Source organism: Jatropha curcas, chromosome 7 (genome assembly GCF_041381405.1).
Source record: "Jatropha curcas cultivar XTBG-Jc1 chromosome 7, XTBG_Jcur_1.0, whole genome shotgun sequence".
NCBI classification, from domain to species: Eukaryota; Viridiplantae; Streptophyta; class Magnoliopsida; order Malpighiales; family Euphorbiaceae; genus Jatropha; species Jatropha curcas.
The window spans coordinates 6,203,943-6,215,410 of NC_143157.1; the positions used below are offsets into that span (position 1 = coordinate 6,203,943).

The window sequence follows — 11,468 nt, forward strand, 5'->3', positions numbered from 1 at the left end:
TCTGGAAAAGTTAAGCAACGACATGTGAGTTTTTATAAGGAATAGTAATTATTGCATGCACATGTATTCACACGAATGTGAAAATATATCAATCTAGTCATCCGACTAGTTATATGGTCATACAGACAATCACACAATTAGCATAACAATAGCACTCACAAGTATTAACACCTTCACATAATCACATCACGTGGAAATTGGTCTGTGGCACCACCAAAACCCCCGATGAGCCATCCTCCCACATGGCCCATCCTCTCATGACATGTGCACCAAGGAGTTGATCCTCCATACATGGTCGACCAGTCTAATCCTCACTTGACCAGCCCTCTCAATGTTTTTCCATTCTCTCTTTTCTTTTCTATACCAACAGGAGGCCACCTTGTGGTTTTCCAAATCATCCATACCATATCATCTGGTATCACCCATATTATATCATCAGGTGAACATGGGGGCACCGATCTTCCCATACCTGGCTGACGGTCAAGTTTCACATTTTCATCATTTCCAGGACCGTCCTCACAAACCCAAGGTGACCCACTTCATCCCAACTCCACACAAATAAGGCATAGCAATATCATAACACAAATAATCAAATATTGCAATTAAATGCAAGCATATCAAGTAATCAAACACTAGCATGCAAGAGCTCAAATAAACATTCATGTACCAATTCAAATAAATACGAGAGTATTAAATAATAACATAAGAATAATAAAATAAATAAAGAACTTTATTTTAAAAATATCAAGGTATAGAATTGATCTAAATAAACCTATTAATTTAATTTCTATATATAATTAGCCTAGATTCTATCGAAATTTCAGCAGAACCTTCCTTAGGAATTAGGCTAAACCACCCGCCTAATACTATTCAGTAATAAATTCTCAGAGCCCATCCATCAGGCAATTCACAACAACTAGTCCCGTCCGCCATAACCATTATTCATTCATTTAATCATTTACTCAATTCACACAGCCCACTCGTCGAGCAATCAATCAAATCATAAATTTACGAATTAAATAACTTACAACCTGTCTCAATCATATTCTCAACCATTCTTTACTTAAGATATCAACAACATCCTTGAATGTTTATTAAATTCTAGACTAGCTATTAAGAATTAATGATTCAATTAAATTATAATTTAATAAAAGCATCATCATCTAAGTAATCCAATTCACAACTTAACTGTCTATCAATTCTAGTTAAACTACGTTATCAATTATCTAATCTAATCACAATTTCTGACGACTGAATCTAAGTTCAAATTCTCCTAAAAACTCCAAATATTTTCACAAAATTCAAAACCTAATATTTCAAGGTCCTTCTATTACTATTAATTCGAAATTAACTAAATTAACCAATAAATTTAAGTTTGGAATTTTTTTTAACAAAAATGACGAACTAAGTCTTAGAGCGTACCAATTGAGAATCGGACTATGATTCCATGATCTGCGCGAAGAGAAGATCATTCTATCTTTTGGGCCCTCACCGGAGGCTCGCCAGTCGGTCACTGGACAGCGGCCGTCCACGGTGGCTGGAAAATGCCAAATAACCCAGAAATGTCAACTCTTTACATCAATTTGCTCTGTTTCATGAGGAGGTCTCTGATCTCATGTCCGATTAACGAGATGGGGACCCTAGAGACCGAAAATGACCTCGCAATTGCTAAAGGGACTGTCGATCATGGTGGCTTCACCATTCTCCATTGAAAATGCAGTTTAATAGAGGGGAAAAGATCACACAGAGGAGATGAAATGATCAGCACCCCTGAGACTTCATCACGCGACATCACTTGAGTTCCAGTCGCGTTCTCTCTCGTTTCAGGCCTCCACCTCACAAATCAATACCACAGGCGAGTTCCTCTCATCGTGAAGATGAAGTCGGAGTGATTTGTTGCTGGATTTCATGGCCGATGGCCAAAAAATGAAAGAAAGGGGGGGGAAGCTGTCGCGCGACAAGGAGGATGAACGGGGAAGAGGAGAGAAACAATAGGGCCAAAAAAATAATTTTTCAATATTCTAGGGTCTTCTAGAGCTTTCTGGGCCAATTTCGATTCGATTCTAACTAATTTGACTTAATTCAATGATTTAGCTCGGTTTTTACTTGGTTTACGGGTTTTTCAGTTGGTTTTCGAAAAATTCAACCTTGTTTACGAATCCGGTTTGTTTTATTTTAATCAATTTAATATTTAATATCCAATATTAATTTTTAGAAAGTCTAGAAGGTTCTCGATTAGGAATTGCGACATTATATTTGGGGCTTGGGCCCAACTCGCGAATTTGGACGCGGGTTAAGATTATACAGTACTTGCAGTCCACACAGTCTAAATTTCTGATTTTTTATTTAATAAAAATTCGAAAGTTTTAAAAATAAAATTACGGGGTGTTTCACTTCTCAAATTAATTTTGGCCACCAAAATTGCCTTTAAAAGTACTGAAAACAGAAAAATATTAAGCTTCTAGGCATGTTTAAACGTAATATTTTGATCCCCTGCTTTTTTTACTCTAGGCTTGTATTTTATAAATTATTTGAACGATAATGCTTGATAATTGTGAGAATTTCTTAAGCCTATGATATGTACAGGGACGGACTCGGCCCAAAGAATTACGGGGTCAAAGCATAATTTTAATTAATAAGGGGGCCAAATTAATATAGTTTTTAAAATTTTTTAAGGCTAAAAATTGGTTTTTTTTTATATATATTTGGGGTCAGGGCCTCTTTAAGCCCTATGTGCATCCGTCGCTGGGTATGTATGATGTAATTATCTCGAAGTGCAATGTGATTGCACTTGGTTGGAGGAAAAATTAAATTTTCAAAAAATTCATACTCCCTCCATCGGATATATGGTTAAACCTATAAAAACACTGTCAACTATATATGACTTGTTGTAAAATCACTCCAAATTAACCTTTAATAAATAAAAACGGTAAAATAAAAGCAGCAACAAGCCATATAGTTGAGGATTTTCGTAGGTTTACCATCCTATATATATATCATTTGTTTCAAAATGTAATTCTATTTTCTTTTTTAAAAGATATTTTTTGTTTAATCGCTTAATATATTCATATTTAATGTACATATACATTTCCAATTATATACACTACCATCATTAATAGAGAGATATTTCAGGAAAAAGTTAAACATAAAATATAATTTAACTATATTAAAAACTTTTTCTTAATTTATGTAAAAATCAAATAAAGCTTATATATATATATATATATATATATATGAGATGTAGGAAATATTTCTAAATTCCTCTGAATTGTAATTTCTTTCGCTTTTGTTATAATTTAGAACATCTCCGTCCTTCACAGCATGCCTCATTGCGATTTAAAGAAGGGAACCCTGAACTAGTTTTGCGTTTAACTAGTTGAACAACAACACCTTCAAAGCCAAAAAAATAGCAACTAAATAGCTAAAGAATAACACAGACTCACTAAACTTCTTAGGCCTATTATTCTACTAATTAAAAGAAATTTATTTAAATAAAAAAATTAAAATACTGGAATTTAATGCACCTGATTGACCCTAATGGTGGAGTAATTTTGATTTTTCCTAATTACCCTTATACTACTAATTTGCTGACCAATCTCTGCTAATTTTTTATTCATTTTAAAAGAAATGAATTCTTAATTAGACCAACAGAGTCGCTGGATAACTATTAATATATCCTTCTTATTGACACGTGAAGAATATTTACTAATTTACTCATTTTATTAAAATAGTAATGATTACCATCTAATAGTGAGATTATATTAACACGTGAATATCCTGCCTTTATAAGAGAAGTCAACAACAGGAGAAATAAAAAAAAAAAAAATGGAGCACGACTAGAGACAATGGAAAGTATTCATGCATAGGCCATAGACAGAATATCCTGCCTTCGATTGCAAATTACTTTGCTAATGCTTAGGATGTTGTGAAGCAAAACTAAGGAGGTTTATGTTAAAGTGATTTGTGTCCAATCTACGTTAATGGTTAGGGTGATGGCGGTGATTATGAAGGAGAGAGATATTTGAATAGATCCATGCGCAAAATGAAAATGTGAAACAAAAAAAAAAAAAAAAAAAAAGGTACTTTTGACTTTTTGTTAAACACTATTACATACTATACTTTCTAATACACGTATATGTAATAGTAATTTTGTCTATTAATTATAATCAAAATCCTACGAATGAGTCGTTTAAAAAAGAGAGAGAGGGAAAAAAAATTCTATAAAAACGCGGGAGTGGGCAGCTGACTCAGTCATGACGTCTTGCTCGTTGGCATGTGCTTTTGACCTTTTCCTTTGTGGAGCCATCATTCACACCATCACCTTTAAACAATTAAAACACTATTTATTGAATTCTTAGAAGGTAAAATAATATACTTCTTTTTATGTGCTTATATTTTTTTAATGTTTTAAAATATTTAAAAAAATTTTAAGTTTAAATATGTAAATAATTTTTTTTATAATAATTTTTATTATTATTCATTAAATGAAGAATTTTTATTAATATTTTAATAAATTAAGGATAAAAACGGACAGAATAATTCTATGGACTAAATTCTTAATATACGTGTTTTGTCAAATTATACATATTAAAAATTCATACATTATTCGGTTGAAAGTAAATATTTTACTAATTATTCTCTAAAATTCATTATTTAATAATAGCAAAAATAATTTTAAATAATAATTTTGATATATATATATATTACAATTTCTTTTTTTTAAGAAGTAAAATATTTTAGTTTCAGTAAATTCGGAACACAGATATTGTAAGATTTAAAACACATAAAAAGATTTTTAATATAATATGAAGTCTTTAGAATAAATTAAATAGTCTTAGGACAAATAATCATCTTATAAATCAATTAAATAGTTAAAAATTACTCTATTTATGCACCAATAAGTGAAATTAGTTCTACATTGTTGACACTGTAAATTATTTGATAATTTTGCGTTAATATTTAATTTTTTACTTGAGTTAACATACATTGTCATAGCCCTACCCTTGGTAAGTATTGTCCGCTTTGGCATAGTCCCCGGATGGCCCAGATGTCCCTACACCTCACGGTTTTGTCCCTTTGAGCCAGGGGTCACCCACTCTGTCAACTCAAAAGGCGCCCACCAAGGTTAGAGACTACCACTCTTATGTATAGATCGTTTACCTCGTCCGTAGCCGATGTGGGATTCGCCTAAGGTGATGCCCCCTGATGTCCAGGATGTCACATTCACCCCCCCTAAGGGACTCAGCGTCCTCGCTGAGGTTTGCCCCACCACCAGCCAGAGGGAACGAGGCTGGCTCTGATACCAATTGTCATAGCCCTACCCTTGGTAAGTATTGTCCGCTTTGGCATAGTCCCCGGATGGCCCAGATGTCCCTACACCTCACGGTTTTGTCCCTTTGAGCCAGGGGTCACCCACTCTACCAACTCAAAAAGCGCCTACCAAGGTTAGAGACTACCACTCTTATGTATAGATCGTTTACCTCGTCCATAGCCGATGTGAGATTCGCCTAAGGTGATGCCCCCTGATGTCCAGGATGTCACATACATTGTTAAAATTATCATGGTTTTAAAAATGAATGTGTCCAACTCGATTGTTCTCATCTCATGTATGTATTTATTATGCTCTTAAAATAAAATAATTGGCGCAACGCATAAATTAACTCATGTATTTTACATAGAAAATTTTGTAGCATTCTCAACTTTTATTTTGATCTATTGAACTCTTTCACTTAAAAAAATTGTACTTATTAAGTACATCAACTTGTAAAATTTTTTCTATTAAATACTCTAATTAAAAATAGATTAATGTGAACTTGTTCTAAAAAGTACGCTAACCACGGATAAATATTTTGCATATAAAATCTAAAAATAGTAAAAAAAAAAAACTATTATTTTTAGTACAGAGAAGTATGCAATTTTACCAAAATATATAATTTTAGGAATATAATAAATTCTCATAAAGTTAAAAGTGCCACAAGATTTTTTCGTATAAAAAATAAAGGCTGAATTTACACGTTTGGCCTAAAATAATTATTTGAACTTTGGACTATTAGGCCAATGCTAACTGTGTAATTTCATTATTAATAAGAATTCATTTTACCGCTATTTTGTTTTGAAAAATTTAAATTAGTTATTTTTTCTAAAAATATTATTTTAGAATTAATTTATTGAGAAACGTAATTTGTGAGTTTTCTTTAACTATTACAAAACTTACTAGTTAAGCTATGTAAAATTGATATAAGGGATAATGTTATTTTGGTGTTTGTAGTTCGCCTTTTTTTTTTTTTTCTTTTGTGTGTATGAAAGGAAAATTATGACAATTGAGTATTTAGATTTATATTTTTTTTTAATTTAATGTCTCCTAATGATATGTACAATTGGAATATCTAATAGAACTAAGTGTACCCATATATGCCTATGTGTGCGCTTATATGGCATAACATTTAATCTATATGGGCTGTACAAATGGCAAAAATAATGAAATTACTCATTTAATCCATTTATTACAGCTTTTAACGGTTAGATCGTGATTTTACTCATGGCATTCACGATCAAAGTAGAACTCGATACAATCTACAAATTATGGCTCAATTGGCAATAAGGCTGGGTATGTACAAAGAGCTTTCGGATTCAATTCCTACTAAATACATTTATAAGGAGGAGAGAAGAGCCTTGATTGTGATAAAGCCCTGAACCGAATTTAGTCGGTTCCTGGCAATAAGGTAAAAAAAAAAAAAAAAAGAATAGAACCCGATACAACGTGTTATTACCTAATCTATTTTAAATATTCTTAAAGAAGACATATAATATACATTAAAATACAAAATTTTAATTACATTTATATAATTTTTAATTTAAAATTATATTAAAATTTTATTATGCCATTTATTTTTATAATAATAGATTTCCTAAAGAGTATTTTTATTAATTCAATTTATAGATATCATTGATCGATGTATTTGATAGCACATGATATAATCTAAAACGCTCTAACATTATTTTTGACAAAATAAGACATGATTCTTAATCATATGATTAAATTTCACGGAATTTTTAAAATATAATAATATTTTGACAAATATTTTTTTGCATTTTTAAAATATAATTTCAAAAGAATTAATATTAATTTGTTTAAGTTGACTATCCTTGCGAAGGGGAAAAAGGAGCAGCTTCCAGAATTTGCTGATTTAGACAGAGGGGAAAGACGGCTACTAATAAAATAATATCTCTTGAAACTTTAGTAAATTATTTTTTTTTTTTTAAGAAGAAACTTTAGTAAATTATTACTTCTGTTTAAAATAAATTTGACATTTTTTAATTTTTTATTTATACGACACTTTTAAGAAAATAAGGTAGTATTATTAATTATTTTAATTTAAGTTCTACTTTGATCTAGATATCTCATCTTAACATGTCAGAATACCCTGAACTATGGAAATTTTTACATTTCATAACATTTTCATTTTTTTTATCAATTTTACACTAATTTTGATCTTTCATTGTAATAGTACCTTCAATTTGTAATTAAGGTTGAAATTATAAATAAAGAAGTATTTTTTTTTATTTTTTAAAAATTAATGATAAAAATAAGATTTATAAATTTTTTTTGAAGGAAAGGAGATTCTTCAATTTAAAACATTTATCTAGTTGTCTTCTTACTCAACTCAAAGTAACATTTGTGAGGTTTTACAGAATATCTTCACGATCAGCTATCACTTACCCAAACTCATTATGATCTGTAACATTTGTAACTTTTTGGCATGTGTTTCAACAAGGACATTAGCAAACTCTCTACGTTTGATCTAAGATAATATGATAAATTACACTAATAATCAGTTGACTTCACACTTAATTTTATAAGCTCCTATAATTTTAATTTGTCTTTTTCAATTACTAAATTTGGATATTTATTTTAATAGGAGGTCACTCACCGGAATATTATCATCGAAAATTTGAGATATATGTAATATTTAATATCGTATTACTATTTCAATTACCGGACTTTAGTAAGTAACCTCCCGATGAAATAAAAAATCAAAATTAAGTGACTAAAAAATTATTAATTGAAATTATATAACTTAAATAAATCTAAGTGTAAAATTAGATGATCATTTATTTCATTTACCCCAAAATAATACTTTTTTCAGATCGGTAGCTTTAGCCAACCTCGCATCACCATTTCCACTGCAGAAATCAGAAATACCAAGAATAAAGTGACCTGTTGCATTTTGGCTTACTTTGACCTATTGTCCCTCGAGTATACATCCTTTTACATTGATAAAAGTACTAAAATTTCAATTTGTTATGAAAAATACCAAAATTTTAATTTATGTTACAGTAAAATGCCTTCGTGAGTGTAGCCGTTTGACATTGAATAGAAAACTGACATGGCATATTGGAAAAATAAAAAGCACTCACGTCAACCCTGCCAAGTTAGAATATAGTAAAAGTAAACTCTCTGTTTCTCATGTGAACACAATTTCTCTCTTTTCCAAACATCACCATCTTCACTTCAAAAAATGAAGCTCTTGAGCGTCATTTTGACCTTGAGTTCAAGCACTTCTGGCTCGAACCTGGTAACCTCAATTCCTTATAAGAATTAATTATCTTTCTTATAAACCCAACTCGGATTAACTCGAACGAATGGCCGACTGACTCCTTGTCAACGTAATATTGTACGCTTTCCAATAATCTTCTTCGCTTAACGCGAGAACAAAAATCTGGAGAAAGAATTGTAGGTCATGCTAAAGTGATCCATTCTGACTCTATTATTCGACCCGATAGTATAATCCATGGGATCAAACAGCTATTAATTCCTCAATCAGTAGAAAATGATTTCAATTGCAATCGAAATTTTCATTCCATTACTGTCGTTAAGCCTGAAGGAGCTCCGAAAGTTGACCCCAAAGCAAACCATCTTAAAAGACCTACTCCACCGGCCAAACTCAGTTCTCCTCTGACTCTACTCATTTTTGATGCATTGGCTCCAGCGCTGGTGCCGAGACTCGGTGGAACTCAGCACCACTTCAACGGAGAGGCACGAGTGAAGGAGCCGTTGAGAGTGCCAAATAAGGTGGTGGCTCATGAGGCTGATGGGTCAGTGAAGCTTAAGAGCAGTGATGGGACGACGTATTTGTTTCATTCGGATATATATATTTCAGTACAGGGCGTCGATGGGTTTTGTTTTTGGTAGAGGAGAAGAAACCAGTGGAGAGAGAAATAAATTGTGTTCACATGAGAAAGAGAGAGTTTTACTTTTAGTAGATGTCTGACTTGATAGGGCTGACACGGATGCTTTTTATTTTTTCAATGTGCGATATCAGTTTTTTATCCAATGTCAAATGGCTATACTGACAATGGCATTTTGACTGCAATATAAATTATATTTTTGCGTAAAAAATTGAAATTATTATACACAGATATAATAGAGTGTATAATTGAGGGACAACGGATAAAATTAAGCCGTTGTATTTTGGAAAACAACCTCAAATCAAATTGACATCAGGCTCTCCTCATCGCAACATAAATATTACAACTTAACGCAGCCCAAAGGAGCAGGGAACCACCGCACCTGCAGATTTTCTACTGTCGAAACATGACCGAATACGTAATTATTGTTTCAAAAACATGGTATTCGAGACATGTGCAATTAAAATAATTAATAAATTATTTATTTTTTTATTAAATGTATAATAATTTGAATATATTATCAATAAAAAAATTACAAAAATTAGAATTTTTTATATTTAAAATATAGATATTTTGAAAATCAAATACATAATTAGAAAAAAAAAATTATATTTCATTAAATTAATTTTTATGTCATGCCTCGAGATTTTTTAATAAGTGAAATAAATTTATATTATTAAATTATTAATTAGTCCATTCATTTTAAAAATTAAAATTTAGTTTATGCAACATTAATTAGATAGTGAAAATTTTCTAAATTATAAGTGTTATATTGATTAAAAAATGATGAAAACATTTTTGCATTTATAATTCCATCGTTAATTGCAATTGAGAGTGCTTATGCGACAATAGGTAAAAATTAAAATAAAATAAACCAAAAGGTCAAAATAAAGCAAGAAATTACAAAATTCGGGTATTTTAATATACAATAAAAATGTTTGACTCAAGTTGAGCGTGACTCAACTAAAATCTTGATAGGTGAAATATCAATAGTATCTTTAATAATTTGTATTAGTTAGATAAGGAATATTAAATTTGAATTTGAAACTTGCATTCTCTATTTCTTGTTTTAATGATGGGAATGTCGTAAAACTTTAGTTAACAAAAAGAGAAAGAAATTTTAAATTTAAAAATTCACATTCTCTCTCCTAATTTAATGATGACCAGCTAACATAAAAAAATTACTCTTTTCGATTCATTTATATAGAAACAATTAACTTTACACATGGATTAAGGAGTTAGTTTAACTATAATCTTTGGCCAAATCTTTTCTATCTTCCCCCCAACACTGCATTAATTGAATATTTGCTTTGAAAGTCAAATATATCATGTCACTTTATTCCATAAACACAATTAATGACTTATAACCATAATAAAAGGATAAATCACAGCAAAAACCTACCGATTTCTCCTACTTAACGTCAAGTTTTACCTCCAAATCAAAATTTTTAAATTTGGCCCACCCTTTTTAGTGCAAAAATTTTGGTCGAAAATGAAATTTTAATTTTCGTTTAAAAATATGGACACTTAATAAAGGGATTATGTGCAAATAATCTTTTTAGAGCCAAAAATTTTGATAGCATTAATTGTCTCTTCAAATTCTTCCCAAATACCTACTTATAAATAACGTCAATTCATTAGCTAACAATGATTGCACACGAACTACAATAAAAAATCTAAAAGTCCACTTCTTACAACCATGTCATATTTATTTGATTTGAATATGCAACCTTCTGATTTGCCCACAACTTCAAAAAATGTGTTCATTCCTACTGTTAGTTCTTTAGACTTGATCGATTTAAATGTAGAAGAAAATATACAATCACCGAATCATAATCAAGAGCTTGAATTCACATAATGTCCTTTTGGCGTGGTTGCTAGTACAAAGAATGGAGCAAAAAAAAGGAACTTGACAGAAGAAACTAAAAATTTAGTGAAAAACAAGCTTCTTTCTGAAATGCAAGAAGTGTTAAACTTACGCTTTATCAAGAAAGTTTTGCACATTAAAAAGGTCAGCTTGTCATCATTCTCAAAACAAAAGAATTTATGGGTACAATTTTTTTTTTTTTTTTGTTTTTTTGCAGCAAAGCACTGTCATTTTGAGACAAAGCATTCAAATTAAATATGCCCCTAACATTCTCTTGTGCCCCACTTACATGACCCATGCTCATTTTTCTACACGATTAATTTGTCATAAAATCCGCCACAAAAAATGTCTAAATGCGTGCAATTTTGCTTCAAACAGAGAGAGAAAGATAATACAACCATGAATTGATTAG

The 11,468-nt window shown here is 30.7% G+C and overlaps 1 pseudogene; it reads left to right on the forward strand.

The window, feature by feature from the left end:
- Window positions 1-5,174: 5,174 nt before the first annotated feature.
- LOC149494635 (fasciclin-like arabinogalactan protein 17) lies at window positions 5,175-9,394 on the forward strand (annotated as a pseudogene).
- The last annotated feature ends 2,074 nt before the right edge of the window (window positions 9,395-11,468 follow it).